Here is a 10,204-nt window from a genome sequence, read left to right as displayed (position 1 = left end):
AGCCTCATCTTTCTCCCGCGGAGCGGCTGGTAGTTTCGAACCGCTGACCTTAAGGTTCGCAGTCCGATTCGTAACCACTACGCTACCAGAGACTTAGTAGGATCTTAATAGTTATTCCCTTCTACTTGCCTTGGTCAACCATGGTCCAGTGCACACCATAAAGGGAGAAAATGAGTCTGGTGCACTAGCAGCTTGCTGAAGTACAGAGCACTAGCCTGTGACTTTGGTGAGTCTTGTGATTATGATAGATTGTCTTCCCATACAAACCATTGTTGTAGTTTCTACTGAACTTAGATGTGTAGAGGCTGCCATTCAATAATTGCCCAAGGACACCATACTAGCATGTTATACTAATTTAATTTCTAGCAAGGAAGAAGGATAGAATAGTGATGAAATAAGCTATTGACTAGGCTTCAAATATCTAAGACTGACTTTTATTATTACTATTATTTTAGTGGTTGTAATCCCAGAAGAGAATGCAAACTAATAGAGAAACCATCCAAAGAATGTTGTTGTTTTAAATGCCAATGAGTTGATTCCAACTCATAGCAAACCAAGGTGCTGCTGGTGGGTTGTGGTTTATAGTCCAGTGCTTATCCTACAGCATCACACCAGGACTTCATACATTGCTATGTATCCTTTCAGAATCCTAAAGCGGCATTACAGGATAATGCATTGGACTACAAGGTCGGCTCGAATCGCAAGGTTAGCTAATCAAACAAGAGTTTACCAGCCCTTCCTCAGAAACTCTGTACAAGGTCATGATGAGTTATAACAGACTCGACAGCACTTAACAACAATGTTTGTCCTTTTAGACTCTTGGTGTGGCACTGTAGGATCAGCACTGGTCCATGAATCTCAAGGTTGTCAGTATAAACCCACCAACTGCTCCTCAGCAACACTATACAGGGTTTCTATGAGTTGGAATTGACTCGATGGCACTTAACAAGAAAAATGTATCCTTTCAATTCTTGAGATTGTCTCTCAATTCAAGTGGGATCTGCTCAAGGTTGTGATTTGGCCTCATGGATTTGTTATGATTTTCTTTAGCTACAAAGTGAACTTGCATAGGAGCAACTGATACTCGTTCTGCAGTAAGGCCCTGGTCACACTCTTGCTGATTATTTTGACTTTCTTCCATTCTCTCTCTCCACAGACATGGTAGATTTGAGTCTTGTGTCTTCCATGTGTTTCTGTTGTTGATTATCATTACGATGACAAAAAATAAATTGTTGGTCTTACAAATTTCTATCATGGGATCTCCAGCAACTGATTCTGTCATCAAGTCCATATCTTCCAGTTACTGATTTTCTTCTTTGTTTCCAACTTCTTATTCTAATCACCAATGCACCTTGACTGAATGTTTAAGCAATTTCAGATTCTAGAAGTTGGCAGAAATCTTCAGTTTCTTCATCTTTGATGTTAGTGGTTGGTGTATAAAATTGAGCAATAGTCGTTATTAACTGGTCTTCCTTGTAGGTTGATGGTATTATCCTTTTACTGACAGCATTGTACTTCAGGAAAGATCTTGAAATCTTACTTTTGACAATGAATGTGATGCCATTCCCTCACATTTTCATTTCTAGCACAGTAGACCACATGATCATCTAGTACAAAATGGCCAATTGTTTGGGTTTAAGCACACAATGACAGTATTATGATGCTATTCATAATGTTTTCATTTCCTGACAATCTATCTGACATTGTTCCCCTGAGATTTGTAAGGTTTTAAGTAGCTAACCATTCATAAGTACCTGCATCTTCTTCTAATCTATCACATTCTGGAAACCCTGTCAAAATCTGTCTACCATGGGTGACTCTGTTGGTATTTAAACTATGGGTGGCAGAGCTTCCAGCATCATAGAAACATACACGCCACCACAGTATGACAAACTGTCAGATGAGTGGTGGATTTATATTTCATATTTCCCTTATTAAATCATATTGTCTCTACATATTTGATTTTTCTTCTTTGGGATTTAGTTATTTTCATAGTTTTAAAGGTGAATACCTAAATCTATAGCCTAGTTCTCAGTTCTGTACATCCATCTATCTTATTTGGTGAGTGTACCACAAATTCTTTGGACATAGGGAATGGAAGAAGTCATGATGTGGCATTGTGGCTTAATGCATTGGATTGCAAGATCAGTTTGAACCACAAGATCAATAGTTCAAGCTCACCAGCTGCTTCTTGGAAACCCTGTGGAGGGTCTATATGAGTTGGAGCCAACTCAACAGCCCTTAACAACAACAAGAACAACAAAGGAACTGGATAGGCAATTAAACTCACAAAACATTTCCATAGAAATAAGCATGTCAATTGATTAATTTGTAATACTGTATGTAAGTGCAAAGAATACAAAAAACTTGTTTCAGTGGATCAATTCAATCTCACATATGTAAGGAATTTTATATAGAAAGTCAGATAGCAACATTTCTTAGAGTCAGTTGATTTAGAGACAGAGAAGACAGTTGAATGGCTTCAGTTATCAGGATGTCTGACACATGTGTCTCTACTATAGGAACTTATCTGGTATAAGGTGCATTTTGATGTGTCCATTTTATTGAAGAATATTGGAAATACTTTATTTTCAGTGTAGTGGGTTGAATAATGTCCCACCCAAAATGTGTGTTCATCTGAAACTTCTGAATATGACCGCATTGGGATATAAGGTCTTTGTTGTTCTTGTTGCTGTTGTTAAGTGCCATCGAGTTGACTCCTACTCATAGAAAACCTGTGTAGATGTAATTAATTATGAAATAAGATGAAATAACACAAGATGAGGGCAGGCCGTTCATCAAATGAGTGATATCCAATTAAAAGAGAAGAGAAAACAGAGAGAATAAAGGCCATGTGAAGAAAGAAGCAGACCATACAATTATGAATGTCTGAAACCATTGGAAGCTGGAAGAGACAAGGAATGATCCCTGTATGCAGCATCTGGTAGGAGTGAGGCCCTACAAACAACTGGATTTCAGACTTCTGGCCTCCCAAAATGGGAGATACTACATTTCTGTTGTTTTTATGTTAGCCAGTGTGCGGTCCTTCATTATGACAGTCCTAGGGAACCAATACAATTTAAGTATTATTGTCATCTAAGAGAAAGACTACTATACTGAATGTTAAGAGGACTCTTTAGGTGGAAGAGGAATGAGTCAAACTTAATTAGTAGATAAAGAAACGGTTAAATTACTAAATTCCCAAGTAATTTGTTAGGTCAGTCAGATCTACTAACGGGGAAGTGAAATACAAGAGCAAGAACCTGACCTCAAAATTCAGAATAGCAAAGAATGCAGTAGGTATCGCACAAACTAGAGTTAAAGATCTTATTGAAAGTTGCACTCTGCTCAACCAACAGAGAACCAAGAAATAGACCCTCTGTCCTATGGCAGATGAGTAGGAAAATCCTGATGTAAATGAGGTAAAGAGTGGTCTGGGGTAAGTCTATAACTGGTCTAGTGAGAACCCTTTTAAGAAAAGTCTAGGGAGACAGTTGGGAGATCTTAGCAATTTGGATCAAGAATCAATTCATGGAATAAAGAATAAGTGTTAGATACAAATGGTTAACAGGAACCGTGGGCTTAGTCTGGTCTAGTTTATTTTCATGGTTTGATGAAACAATAGATTCAAGCTGTCTTTTTTGGTCCTCTCATTAGCCCTTGCAGAAGAGTCTAGAAATCAATGAATGTTCACTTTACTGTTCAGAGCAATCTGGAGAGCCTCCTGCCTGGATTGACTGTCGTTAATTTACTGGCACCTGGAAGACTGGGTAGGAGAAGTAGGCTGGAAATCAGCAGATTATAATGATGTAACATGCACAATATCTAAGTATATAAATTATGGAGAGAGGAGAAGATCTGAAACAGTTATACTGCCACCGTACACCAGATTGATCAATTTGTTCAGAGATTGAGTTTTGGTGCTGTGTTTCTTCACCTTGTCAGATGTATTCCCTTCCTATTATGCAAGGATACATCATTTTATCATGCCTTTTCAATCTTGACAGTAAATGTATAGATGATATAACCTAACTATTCAATTGATCTCACAAATTATATAATATAAAGAGAAAATCAAAAGAATTTTTAATAACATGATATATATTTCTAAGATGTAAATGCATGGGTTTCATTATGCTGGAAAAAGTATTAAAATGTTCAGGCATTTGTACTTACTATATAGAATCTCCATGAATGTGATTGCTGGAGATGCAGCTGGATATGCTATTGCTGTTGTTAGGTGCCTACTCATAGCAACCCTCTGCACAACAGAAGGAAACACTGCCTGGTCCTGCGCCAACCTCACAATCATTACTACATTTGAGCCCATTACTGCTGTCACTGTACCAATCCATCTCTTTCAGTGTCTTCCTCTTTTTTTTTCCAATCCTCATTTTGCCAAACATGATATCCTTCTCCAGGGACTGATCTATCCTGACAATATGTCTGAAGTATGAGAGTCGAACTCTGGCCATCCTGGCTTCTAGGGAACATTCTGGCTGTAATTCTTCCAACACAGATCTATTTGTTCCTTTGCCAGTCCATGCATGGTACTCCAATATTCTCCAACACCATAATTCAAATGCATCAATTTTTCTATGGTCTTCCTTACTCACTGTTCAACTTTTGCATGCATTTGAGGTTATTGAAATCACCATGGCTTGGGTCAGGCCCACCTTAGTTCTCAAACTAAAATCTTTGCTCTTCAACACTTTAAAGAGGTCTTGTGCGGCAGATTTGCCTAATGAAATATGCCATTTGATTTCTTGACTACTGCTTCCATGAGTGTTGATGGTTGATCTGAGAATATGAAGTCTTTGATAACTTCAATCTTTTCTCCATTTATATGGATATTGTTTATTAGTCCAGTGGTGATGATTTTTGTTTTATTTACATTGAAATGCAACCCACACTGAAGGCTGTGGTCTTTGTTCTTCATCAGAAAGTATGAAAGGTTGTATCACTTGCATATTGCATGTTGTTAATAAATCTTCCTCCAATCTTAATGCCATGTTGTTCTTCATCTGTCCACCTTCTCAGATTATTTGCTCAGCATACAGATTAAATAAGTACGATGAAAGACTACAACCCTGGTGCACACCTTTCCTAATTTTGAACCATTCATGTTCCCTTGCTCTGTTCTAACAACTGATCCTTGTTGTATATACAGGTTCCTCATGAGCACAATTAATTGTTCCAGAATACTCATTCTCTGCAATACTCATTCTCCGCAACGAAATGTTTCTTTCAGCATTTTTTTTTTAAGGGTGGACCAATAATTTTATTAAATTTTAATCTTTGCTGCAAATGTCAATAATAATTAGAAAACATTATTCTTTAAAATCACAGTCCATCTTGAGTGTCATGAAGAGTAATATGTTAATTTATTATGAACACAAAATCATTTGAAAACATAATACTAGAAAATATGCAACAGGTAAAATAACAGCCACAAATATGCCTATATGTTGTTGTTGTTAAGTGTCATCGAGTCAGTTCCAACTCATAGTGGCCCTATATAGGGTTTCTGAGGAGCTGCTGGTGAGCTTGAACTGCCAACTTTGCAGTTGAGGCTGCTTTGCAGTCTGGTACATTAAGCCACAATACCACACTTTATGGGAGCAGCTGGTATTTTCGAACTGCTGATCTTGCGGTTCGCAGCCCAATTTGTAACCACTACACTACCAGAGCTCCAAATATATATATCGAAGAATATTGGAAATACTTTATTTTCAGTGTGGTGGGTTGAATAATGTGTATATATATATATATATATATATATATATATATATATATATACACACACACACACACACCCAAGGCTGACTTGAATCTCAAGGTCTATGGTTCAAGCTCACCAGTGGCTCCTTGGAAACTCCACACAGGATCAACATAATCTTTCACCATACTTATTCAACCTGTATGCAGAGCAAATAACCCAAGAAGCTGGGTTATATGAAGAAAAACGTAACATCAGGATAGGAAGAAGACTCATTAACAACCTGAGATGTGCAGATAATACAATCTTGCTTGCTTACAGTGAAGAGGACTTAAAACATTTACTGATGAAGATCAAAGGGCACAGCCTTCAGTATGGATTACATCTCAATGTAAAGAAAACAAAAATCCTCACAACTGGACCAATAAACAACATTCTTATCAATGCAGAAGAGATTGAAGTTGTCAAGGACTTCATTCTTCTTGAATCAACTATTAACACTCTCAGAAGCAGCAGTCAAGAAATCAAACGATGTATTGCATTAGGCAAATCTGCTGCACAAGACCTTTTTAAAGTGTTGAAGAGCAAAGATGGCAGCTTGAGGACTAAAGTGCATTGGAGGAGATATATTGAAAGTGTCATGTGCTACAAAAAGAACCAATAGATCCATTTTCGAAAAAGTGCAGCTAGAGTGCTCCTTGGAGGCCAAGATGGCCAAACTTTGTCTCTCACACTTCAGACATATTGTCAGGAGGGACCAGTCACTGGAGAAGGATATCATATTTGGTAAAATGGACAGTCAGAGAAAAACAGGAAGACCCCCAATGAGATGATTGGCCAAGTGGCAGCATTAATGGACTCAAGTGTGGCAACAGTAGTGAGGTTGACCCAGGATAGGGCAGTGTTTTGTTCTGCTGTGCATAAGGTCACTATGAGTCGGTACTGACTTGATGGCACCTAACAACAACAACAACAAGGATCATGAAGGGAGTCCTGGTGTGACACTGTAAGATAAGCCCTGGATAGCAAGGTAGGTTTGAATCACAAGGTTGGCAGTTTAAACCCACCAGCCACTCTTTGGCTGACTCATAGTAATCCTGAATAAGATTTCCAAGGAGCGGCTGGTGTGTTTGAACCGCTGACCTTGTGGTTCAAACTGACATTGTGGTGTTGCGCACTCCACCAGGACTTTAGGTGTGAGGAATTAACTTTAAAAAATAACAAAACAAAGATCAAATTTAGAGATCTTGCATGAATCAATCAGAACAATCATTCGTTTCTAAATGTTTTAAACAAAAAGAGGTGAAACCACTAAGAGTACAAAGTCTTACTTATGGCAGGACCAAGGCTAGAGCTGGACTTGTGATGTGGAGACAGCAAGTATCAGAGATCTGAAGAGTGGTTGTTTATACAAAAGACATGAGATTTTGAGAACAATGGGGTCTCATGAAGACATTTTCTAGCAGCCCGAGGTTCAGGGGACTGGCAATGTAGGAAGCATAAAGTGGGGAAATCTTGATTGCTCCAGTGCAAGACCCATCCAGGATCCACTGGGATATGTTAAGTACCTGTTGTTATACACTCTGATTGCTGAGACCATAAGTTCTAAGAAATTCAGCCTGGCTTCACATACTGATGCTGTTCTGGTGACATGTGGGCAGCTATCACAGGTTGTTGGGGTATCAGGATCTATAGGGAATGACCATCATAGTAACATGCTTCCTTGTTACATGCAAAGATTACATGCTATGACTCAGAGCAGGGTCACAACATATTTTAGCCATTAGCCCAAGCTGTGATACTCAAGCCATTATGGAATAAAAACACAGGTTCCTTCTCTGCTGAGCTGCCATCAGATACTATGGTGAGGCTCTTCTTGTTATCTTAATGCAGTTTGAAATTTCACTGACTTTTAAATGTATGTCTCTCCCTTTATCCTTTGTGATTTTTTCTGTTTCCTTGCCATGGATCTGTCTTTATTCATTTAAAATTGCATTAACAATTTAGATGCGTGACTCATGACTTAGATTGGTAAAAGAGGTTAATTCCTTTGCCACTGGGATAATTGTGTCTTCCCATCCATCTCTTGCTCTTTCTGGGCGTGGCCCTTCTTCCCACCCGACCGCCATTTGTCAGTTACTGTAGCTGGTACTACTGGTTGTTAGGTTTTACTTACTCCTCTCCCACCACGAGCTTCCTGCCAACCATCCACCATATACAATATTGCAGCTACAAGCTGTTCTCAGAAAATCCACTCAAAATAGCTGAGAAGCAGCTGCTTCTGTGATATTTTCCCAAGGAAGAAATTTGTAAGAGATTTTCCGGACTGAGGGTCTGTTGAGCTTGCACAGAAAGGAGGCAAACAAAAAGCTTTGCCCCAAATGAAACCCTCTGCCCCCTACTCTCTAGCTCCAATTTCAGGTAAGTGGGCTGGGGCATAGAAAGATGGTCCTGGAAAAAGTAGGGTTGTTTGCTGGAGGACAGTTAATTTGTTTCTCATGTTTATGCAATTGATATTTACATGCAGATTACCAATGACTAATGTGTGGGTACGAATTAAAACTAATAATAATAATAATAAAAAGTCAAATCCAGTCAGCATTTTTTGACTCATTTGTCAGTCACCTAACACAAACACTGGTGGGAGTGTTTTAAAGATGTATAGGGAACGTATCATTACTGTGTGACATGCTTCTGTTCCTACTGGTATTTAAAGGTTGGGAGAAATTTGGGGAGTAGGCCAAAGTATCCTTCTTTTTTTGTTTTTAGTTGGCTATTATAAGTCTCTTCTTTCCTCTTCCCTCTCCCACCTCCCCAGGAAACATTTGAAAGAATAGTGTGGCTGTCAGGGTTGTAACAGAACAATTAGATGTCAAGGATGCAATTAGTCTAAGATTAGAGCGTTGGGGACTCAAAACTGTGGCATCTGAGCCCAGGCAGCTATGAAGTAGTAATTAAGAAACTACTTTACACTTCTTTATTTCCCGGAAAAAATGTATTTATGTATTTCCTGCGAGATCCTGTTTAGTCACTGTGCAATTAGATTTCAGTTGAACACTTCATGCCATATCCCAATTGTGGAAAAGTCAAAACGCCTCTCTGGAAGGAGTATACCAGTAAGGGGCCTGCATTAGTAACAGTGCCGATTGCCTGTAAAGTAAATTCTTTGCTGCAGATCAAGCAGAGATACACATCATCACACTTGTTGTCACATGCTGTGGGATCACATCAAGCATTATAAATTATTAGAGAAATCACATGGACATCATGTAATACCACAGGAGTTCCATTATGATGTACTGTTAATTAACAACCACCGACAATATTTCAAAGTGTGATTTTTCTGTCACCCCACAGGCTACTGTACACGCCATAAATGCCGTCAATACTCTTGCATTTATCTAAGCTCCAACTGATTAAAATGTGATTTGTCCCATAATGCCTTCTTAGTTTGATATGTGACTCAGTGCTGACCTAACGTTACTTCTATCTCAAGTTGTCATGCAGTCAATTATACTGAATAACTGCAGGGCTTAAAAGCCCAGGGAACCAGTCTGAGAAGGAAAACATCACTCCCATATTTTAAAGAGAGAAAAGAAATACTAGAATGAGAAGCATGAGGGCTTTTTTGTGCCAATGAAAACGAATTGCAAAGGTTGTGAGTTTCTGGGGGCAGATTATAATTTGCTCTTCTTTGTGCTGTTTACATGGATTGGAGAAGTTCTTACTTTGGGAGTGGATGCCTGCTTATTTCTTTACTTTCTTCTATTTATCTGTTTCTTCTTCTTCCCTTTCATCAGCGTATAATTACTGAATGCTTACTTTATGTATTTCTTGACTGGACCATCATTTAAGTGTAAGTTATTGTTGTATGCCGTCAAGTTGCTTCTAACTCATGCTGATCTGGTATCGGCTTTCTGAGGTTACAAATCCCTAAGGGATTAACCTTATCTTTCTCCCGAGGAGTGACTGGTAGGTTCGAACTATCTATTCTGTGGTTAACAGCCCACTGTGTAAACCACTACTCCACCAGGACTCCCTGAAATATGTTTGTTGTTGTTGTTGTTAAGTGCTGTTGAGTTGGTTCCAACTCATAGCAAATCTGCATAGGGTTACTGAGTACTGGTGGTGGTGGTGTGTGCCATGCAGTGAGTTGGTTCTGACTCAAAGTGACCTCATCTTTCTCCTGTGGAACAGCTGCTAGTTTCAACTACTGACCTTGCAGTTTGCAGCCAGATTCGTAACCACTACCCTACAGAAGTCCTTAGGTTTACTGAGTTGTTGTTGAGCTCTGTTGAGTCAATTTTGACTCTGTATAGGGTTTCCAAGGAGCAGCTGATGAGTTTGAACCACCAACCTTGCAGTTCAAATGGATTTGCAGTCAGGCACATTAGCCCACAGTGCCACACCAGGAGTTGTTATTGTTGTTAGGTGCAACCGAGTCAGTACCGACCCATAGCAACCTTATGCACAGCAGAATGAAAC

This window comes from Chrysochloris asiatica, unplaced genomic scaffold (assembly GCF_000296735.1).
Source record: "Chrysochloris asiatica unplaced genomic scaffold, ChrAsi1.0 scaffold00021, whole genome shotgun sequence".
NCBI classification, from domain to species: Eukaryota; Metazoa; Chordata; class Mammalia; order Afrosoricida; family Chrysochloridae; genus Chrysochloris; species Chrysochloris asiatica.
Note: the sequence above shows the minus strand (reverse complement) of the source record.